The sequence below is a fragment of the Vombatus ursinus genome, unplaced genomic scaffold (genome assembly GCF_900497805.2).
Source record: "Vombatus ursinus unplaced genomic scaffold, bare-nosed wombat genome assembly UNPS02004080.1, whole genome shotgun sequence".
In the NCBI taxonomy this organism is placed as follows: domain Eukaryota; kingdom Metazoa; phylum Chordata; class Mammalia; order Diprotodontia; family Vombatidae; genus Vombatus; species Vombatus ursinus.
In genome coordinates this window covers 448,466-455,029 of record NW_020943858.1, presented here as the reverse complement: position 1 = coordinate 455,029, position 6,564 = coordinate 448,466, and the positions used below count along the sequence as shown (strand labels likewise).

The following is a 6,564-nucleotide window of genomic DNA, read 5'->3' as shown; positions in this document are numbered from 1 at the left end:
TTCATATGTCTGCTATGCTCCGTGGACAGAATAAGGAAGACTATGGGGTCAAGATGCCATCGGGTGTCAATTTCCCAGTCTCAAAACTCTACAACACCATCGACAGGGAATCTGTTATGTTTGGAAAAGAGCTTACGGGAATGTAACCAAAGTGTCATTTTCTAATGTCAATTCCTTCTTGGTGGAGGCACCCTGACTAAAGAAAACCTCACATTGCGTGTACAGACCGAAGGGCCAAACATTTGAGTGGGTGTGCTTGAATTGTGAACCGCCGAGAGATTCCTTATCATTCCTTCCACCTTACCTTTAAGGTATTCTTCCTTTAAGAATACTGTACTAAGCTGACAAGGGTGGACCGCCTCCCTAGCGGGGGCGGGCGGAGGCACTGCGCTTGAACGCCGATTGGTGGAGTCCCCGCGGGAAACGAGTGAGCGCGAGGAGCGTGCGCGCTCATGTAGGCGGCGACGGTGGCGGCGAGCGGTGGCGTCAGCTCCTGGAAGGGGGGGTAAGGTTGTGGCTTTTGTAGGGTGGCAGCAGCGGCGGGGACGCCTTCCTGTTTGACCGGTGCCCTTTCTGTTGCGGGAGCCGGGCGGAGTGGGACTGAACAAGAGCCGGGAGCGGAGGGCGCTGCTTTCTCCCTGACATCGAAGTAAGGACGAGCCGCCGCCCGGACTCTTTTCCTTTACCCCAGCCCCCCCACCCCCGCCCCTTCGCTGCACTCCTGGAGGAAGCGGCCGCGGCGACATCATCTCCCTCAGTGCTACCCACCGCCCCCTATCCCTGAGAGGTCTGGCTGCGCTCCAATTCTTTCTTCACCCCACCGGATCGCTAGTTCGCTCGCTCTCTACGCCGCCACCGCTGCCGCCATGTCCGCGCACGCCCAGATGCGTGCTATGCTGGACCAGCTGATGGGCACCTCCCGGGACGGAGACACTACCCGCCAGCGAATCAAATTCAGCGATGACAGAGTATGCAAGAGTCACCTTCTCAACTGCTGTCCTCATGATGTTCTTTCTGGAACTAGGATGGATCTTGGAGAGTGCCTGAAGGTCCACGACCTGGCTTTAAGAGCAGATTATGAAATTGCATCCAAAGAACAAGACTTTTTCTTTGAGCTTGATGCAATGGATCATCTGCAGTCATTCATTGCAGACTGTGACAGGAGAACAGAAATGGCTAAGAAAAGATTAGCAGAAACTCAGGAAGAGATTAGTGCTGAAGTAGCAGCTAAAGCTGAACGTGTCCATGAACTTAATGAGGAAATTGGTAAGTTACTAGCCAAAGTAGAACAACTAGGAGCTGAAGGCAATGTGGAGGAATCCCAGAAAGTAATGGATGAAGTGGAAAAAGCCCGAGCAAAGAAAAGAGAGGCAGAAGAAGTCTACCGGAATTCCATGCCAGCCTCCAGCTTCCAACAACAGAAACTTCGAGTCTGTGAAGTATGTTCTGCTTATTTGGGTCTTCATGACAATGACAGGCGACTAGCTGATCATTTTGGGGGGAAGCTACACCTTGGATTTATTGAAATAAGAGAGAAACTACAAGAATTGAAGAGAGTTGTAGCTGAAAAGCAAGAGAAAAGAAATCAGGAACGCCTGAAACGCAGAGAAGAAAGAGAGAGAGAAGAAAGGGAGAAGTTGAGAAGGTCCCGATCACATAGCAAGAATCCTAAAAGATCCAGGTCTCGAGAGCATCGTAGACATCAATCTCGCTCCACTTCACAAGAACGAAAGAGAACTAGATCCAAGTCCCATGAGAAACGGCATCGTCACAGGTCCCGCTCCAGCAGCCGTAGCCACCAGAGAAGTCGGCATAGCTCCAGAGACCGGAGCAGAGAGCAATCCAAAAGAAGATCCTCAAAAGAAAGGGCTCCTGGAGATAAAGAGAGGTCGTTTCGAGACCAAGACCTAGCATCACGAGACAAAGACAGGAGTTCAAGGTCACCCCGTGACAGAGAGAGAAAAGACAAGAAACGTTCCTATGAGAGTGCTAATGGCCGTTCAGAAGACAGGAGGAGCTCTGAAGAGCCTGAAGCTGGGGAGATTTAACAGGCTGTACATTTCCTCTATCCTTATGCTTCCTATGGAGTTACATACTGTTGTTTAGTTTACAGCTGTTCAAGGCGACCCAACAATTCCAGACACCGATCCAACTAGATGAACAGTATCAAAAGTTTGGCCGAAATTCAATCTGAACTGAACCTCTTTTCCTGGATAAAGTCTAAAGGTACATCCATAATTTCTAGTGAATCCTAATACAATTCTGAAAGGTTACTCTATTGATGAGTGCAGTTTTATGTAGTAAGATGCAGATCTCAATGTTTAATTTTTAAGTAGAAATTAGAGTGAAAAAATTGTGTTGATTGCCTTGGGCTTTCTTGAAAATTTGCAAAATTCTTCTTTTCTAGTCCAAATAACAGTACCTATGGGAGCCTTGTTTTGATTTCTTCCCCTGCCTTTCTGTTCTACTGTCCCACCTACCATCTCAAATTGAAAAGTGGGGAGGGAAGTGGAGGGGCCATATAACTTTAGTTAGAAACTTCTGTTCCCACCAATTGATTACTAGTTGGCTACAGTTCAGAGCATTTAGTGCAGGGGTGTGTATTCTGGAGAAAATTGAAATATTTGTTTCCTTCCCCCCCCCCCTTTTTTTTAAACAGTGCCTATTTAGACTTGCAAGTTGAACACCTGTTTCATTACACCTTTTGCATTTTTATTGAAATTTTGAAATCAAACCTTGTCTTTATTTTTTTGTTACATTGAATTTCTGTGTTTAGGTTGTTGTGGGGAATTTTTCTTAAACACCTCTTGCCTTTTTTTTTCTTGAGTGTAAAGGCTACATCTTTTAATTGTAAAAAAATAATAATACAACAATAAAATGAAAGCACTTCACCATTAAACAACCTGCATTGTTTAAAAAAAAAAAGAATGCTTGGTTGTTTCATCTGATAGGTTTTGAAGTGGTTACTCTAGCCCCAATGCTGGCTGTCGTAGAACAGTTCAGACTTGAGGATTTTTTCAGGGCCTCATCATAGGTGTTAGCTATGTGACTGACAGAGGGACATGCTGTGGAGAAATATTATGAAGCTCGAAAGGACAAAATTTGGCTATAGATTGGCTGTATGGGGTGAGTACCAGTGAGGAGCTGAGGATGGCACCCAGGTGGAGAGCCTGTGCAACTGGAGGCAAGGGGTTGCCCTGGCTAGTAAAGGCAAGTTGGCAAGAGGGTACATTTTGTTCTCTTTCTGAGGACAGAAAAAGAGAATGAGTATTCTTTTGGACTTGGTGGAGAGGAGAAGTCTAGGGCACCTCCATTTGGAGAAGTCTAGTCTCTTGGGGATGTGAGAGAAGACAATAGGGCTTGAAAAAACAGGTCTGAGAATCATGTGCATCAAGGTGGCATTTGTACCCATGGGAGTTGACATCTTTCCTAAGGGCAGCCTCTTGAGGACTACAGCAAGAGGACTACAAGGACCTGTGAGTATGCCACTTACTCTCTCCATACTTGAGCCCACTTTTTCCTGGAATCTGGATGTACAGGAGAGACAGTGTGTTACAGATTGGGAGGGGGGTGGGGGGAGGGGGGAGGGAGATGGGTGAGATATTTATAACAACTGTTCAAGTCTGCCACCATAATCAATACACGTTTCTAAAAGCTAAACAATTGAGGCTGACTAATTGATATAATTGATAATCATGGTGGGAGGGAAGAAGCACACTGCTGGGGGCTCTTGAGCTCAGCAGCCTTAGAATGATATCCCTTATCAGCTCAAGGCTAAACTTAGAGCCAGAAGGGAAGGAAATGGCCAGGCTCTGTGGACCCAGCTCCTCAGTTTGAGTGGGAATTGGGATAGTAGCCCCAGGACATCAGCTATCTTTGATCTCCAGACATTAGCACGTACTTGGTGCCTGGTGAACAAGAAGTGCTTCATGAATGTATCTTGACTGTCAGTCTCAGTGACAACTAACTGCACGTGGGAAAGCCCAGGAAGCCAGGCGCTGAAAGGGCCATGACTGAAGGGAAACCTGTCCACTGGACCTCCAGCAAGTATTCAAGCTTCCTAGGCAGGAGATTGGCTCAGGACAGTAAGAAGACAGTAAATAAGAAGTGCGGCATTCCAGTCATGCTCAAGCCTGGACAGATGGGGATAGCTTCACCAGCAGAATGCAAGGAGATCCTCTTGCAGTGGCCGGGCAATTGAGACAGAGAGGGCCCGGGCTGACTCCATAGTCAAGGCTTGGGCCTTCTCTTGGCATTGTTAGGGTTTTGCTTTGCTTCTCTCTAGTTGCTGTAAGGCAGGGCCTCTTACCTCTTCTTGGTACCATGGATCCCTGGGGAGTTCTGCTGAAGCCTAGGGGCCCCCTTCTCAGAATAATGTTGTGAAATGCATCAGATAAAATGTACGAGACTTACAAAGGAAAACAATTCCATTGCAAGAAAGATGTAAATTATTTTCTTTTTCTTGTCTTTTTTTAATAAGTTTTTATTGATGTTGTCTGTCTTATCATAGATTTCCACAGTAACTTTACCCCTACCCCTTCCAAAGAGCCATGCCATATAACAATTAGTATTATTTTAAAGAAGAAAAAAAAAATAACACAACTGATGGAAACATTGAAAAAGTCCTAAAACTTGTATAATACCTGTAGCCCTCCCACATCCACAATTGGATGGGTTGGGGCTGTCTTCTCTTATCTCTTTATTCAAGTTATGTTTGAATTTTATAATTTTTTTACATTCACTTTTGATCTTTTTGGAGTATGGTATTTTTTTTTGTTCATTTACATTGTTATAGTTACTAGTATATTGTTTTCTTGGCTCTGCTTGTGTAGGTCTTTCCATGCTTCTCTGTATCTTTTTTTACAGTGCAGTAATTTTTCAATATATTTGTGTACTACAATTTGTTTAACCATTCTTCAGTGGATGAGCATCTACTTTGTTTCCAATTCTTTGCTGTCACAAAAATTGCTGCTATAAAGATTTTGGTGTATATGAAGACATTATTATTATATAGCTTCCCTGAAGTGTTGTTGTTGTTCAGTCGTTTCAGTCGTGTCTGACTCTTTGTGACCCCAGTTGGGGTTTTCTTGGCAAAGATACTAGAGTGGTTTGCCATTTCCTTTTCCAGCTCATTTTACAGATGAGGAAACAGAGGCAAACAGAATGAAATGACGTGCCCAGGGTCACACAGCTAGTTAAGTGTTTGAGGCCAGATGTGAACTCAGGAGGATAAGTCTCCCTGACTTCAGGCCCAGCACTCTATCCACTGTGCCATCTTGCTGCCCTTTCCCTGGGATATAAGCCCAGTAATGGAGTCTCTGGTTCAAAGGTTATGGACATAATTAGTCACATTTTTTACATAATTCCAAATTGCTTTCCAAAGTGGTGGTACCATTTCACAGCTCCACCAACAATGTATTAGTGTGCCTATCCTTCAACAACCCTTCTACATTGACTATTGCTATTTTTTGACATTTTTTTTTAATTTGCAGAGTGTGAGGTGAAACCTCAAGGTTCTTTTGATTTGCATTTTTCTTTTGATTAGTGCTTTTTAGTATTCTTTCATATGGTTGTGAATACTTTGAAATTCTTTGAGACCTGTTTGTTCATATCCTTTGACCACTTATCTATTGGAGAATGACTATTATATATATGATATTTATATATATTATATATGTTGTATTTTCTATATGTGTATGTGTGTGTATATATATGTGTGTGTGTGTATGTATAAATGTGTGTGTGTATATATATATGTATATATATACACACACATGCACACACACATAACACCAAACCCTTATCAGAGAAATTTGATACCAAGATTTTTTTTTCCCATTCAGCCACTTCTCGTGTTATCCTAGGTGCATTCATTTTGTCTGCATAGAAACTTCAGTTTCATGTAATCAAAGTTATCTGTTTTAATTTTGTAATTACCTCTATCTCTTCTTTGTTAAGAAAATATCTCCTATCTATAGCTGTGAGATGTATATGATCTATTTGATGTTAATATATAATGGGTTTATCATTGTCATTTTACATTAAATTAATAAATGCATATCTTAAAATTTTATCAGTTTTCATTTCTAATATAGTAAACAACCATTATTATAATCCACATTTTTAAAAAAAAGCACTTTGTGTTCTACATAATTTTTAAAAGTGTAAAGGAATTGTGAGACCAAAACCTTGGAGAAGCACATCTCTAAGGGGACATCTATGTTTGTGAGTGACATATCTTAGAGCCCAGACTACTAGCACCTTAGTGTTCTCATGCCAAGGAGAGAGGAGCCAGATTTCACTGGACACCTTGACATAGGACCAAAACCGCAGTGACAGTCTAGAATGGACATAAAAACCTAGAAAGGGAACACCAGCCCCAGTCTAGAATGCTACACTTCCGTAGTCACCCTAGAGGCACCAAGTCAGGAAAGGACCCTGCAGGCTGTGGGGATTCCAGAATCAGCTCTGCACTTCCTCTGCACCCCGCCATAGTCCCCAGGCCAAACCCTCAGGCTTCAGCAAGGGGTTGACAAGAGGACCCTAGGAAGGAAGATACTTTGC

The 6,564-nt window shown here is 43.3% G+C and overlaps 1 pseudogene; it reads left to right on the top strand.

The window, feature by feature from the left end:
* The first annotated feature begins 737 nt into the window (after positions 1–737).
* On the top strand, positions 738–3,546 carry LOC114053366 (annotated as a pseudogene).
* Positions 3,547–6,564: the final 3,018 nt, after the last annotated feature.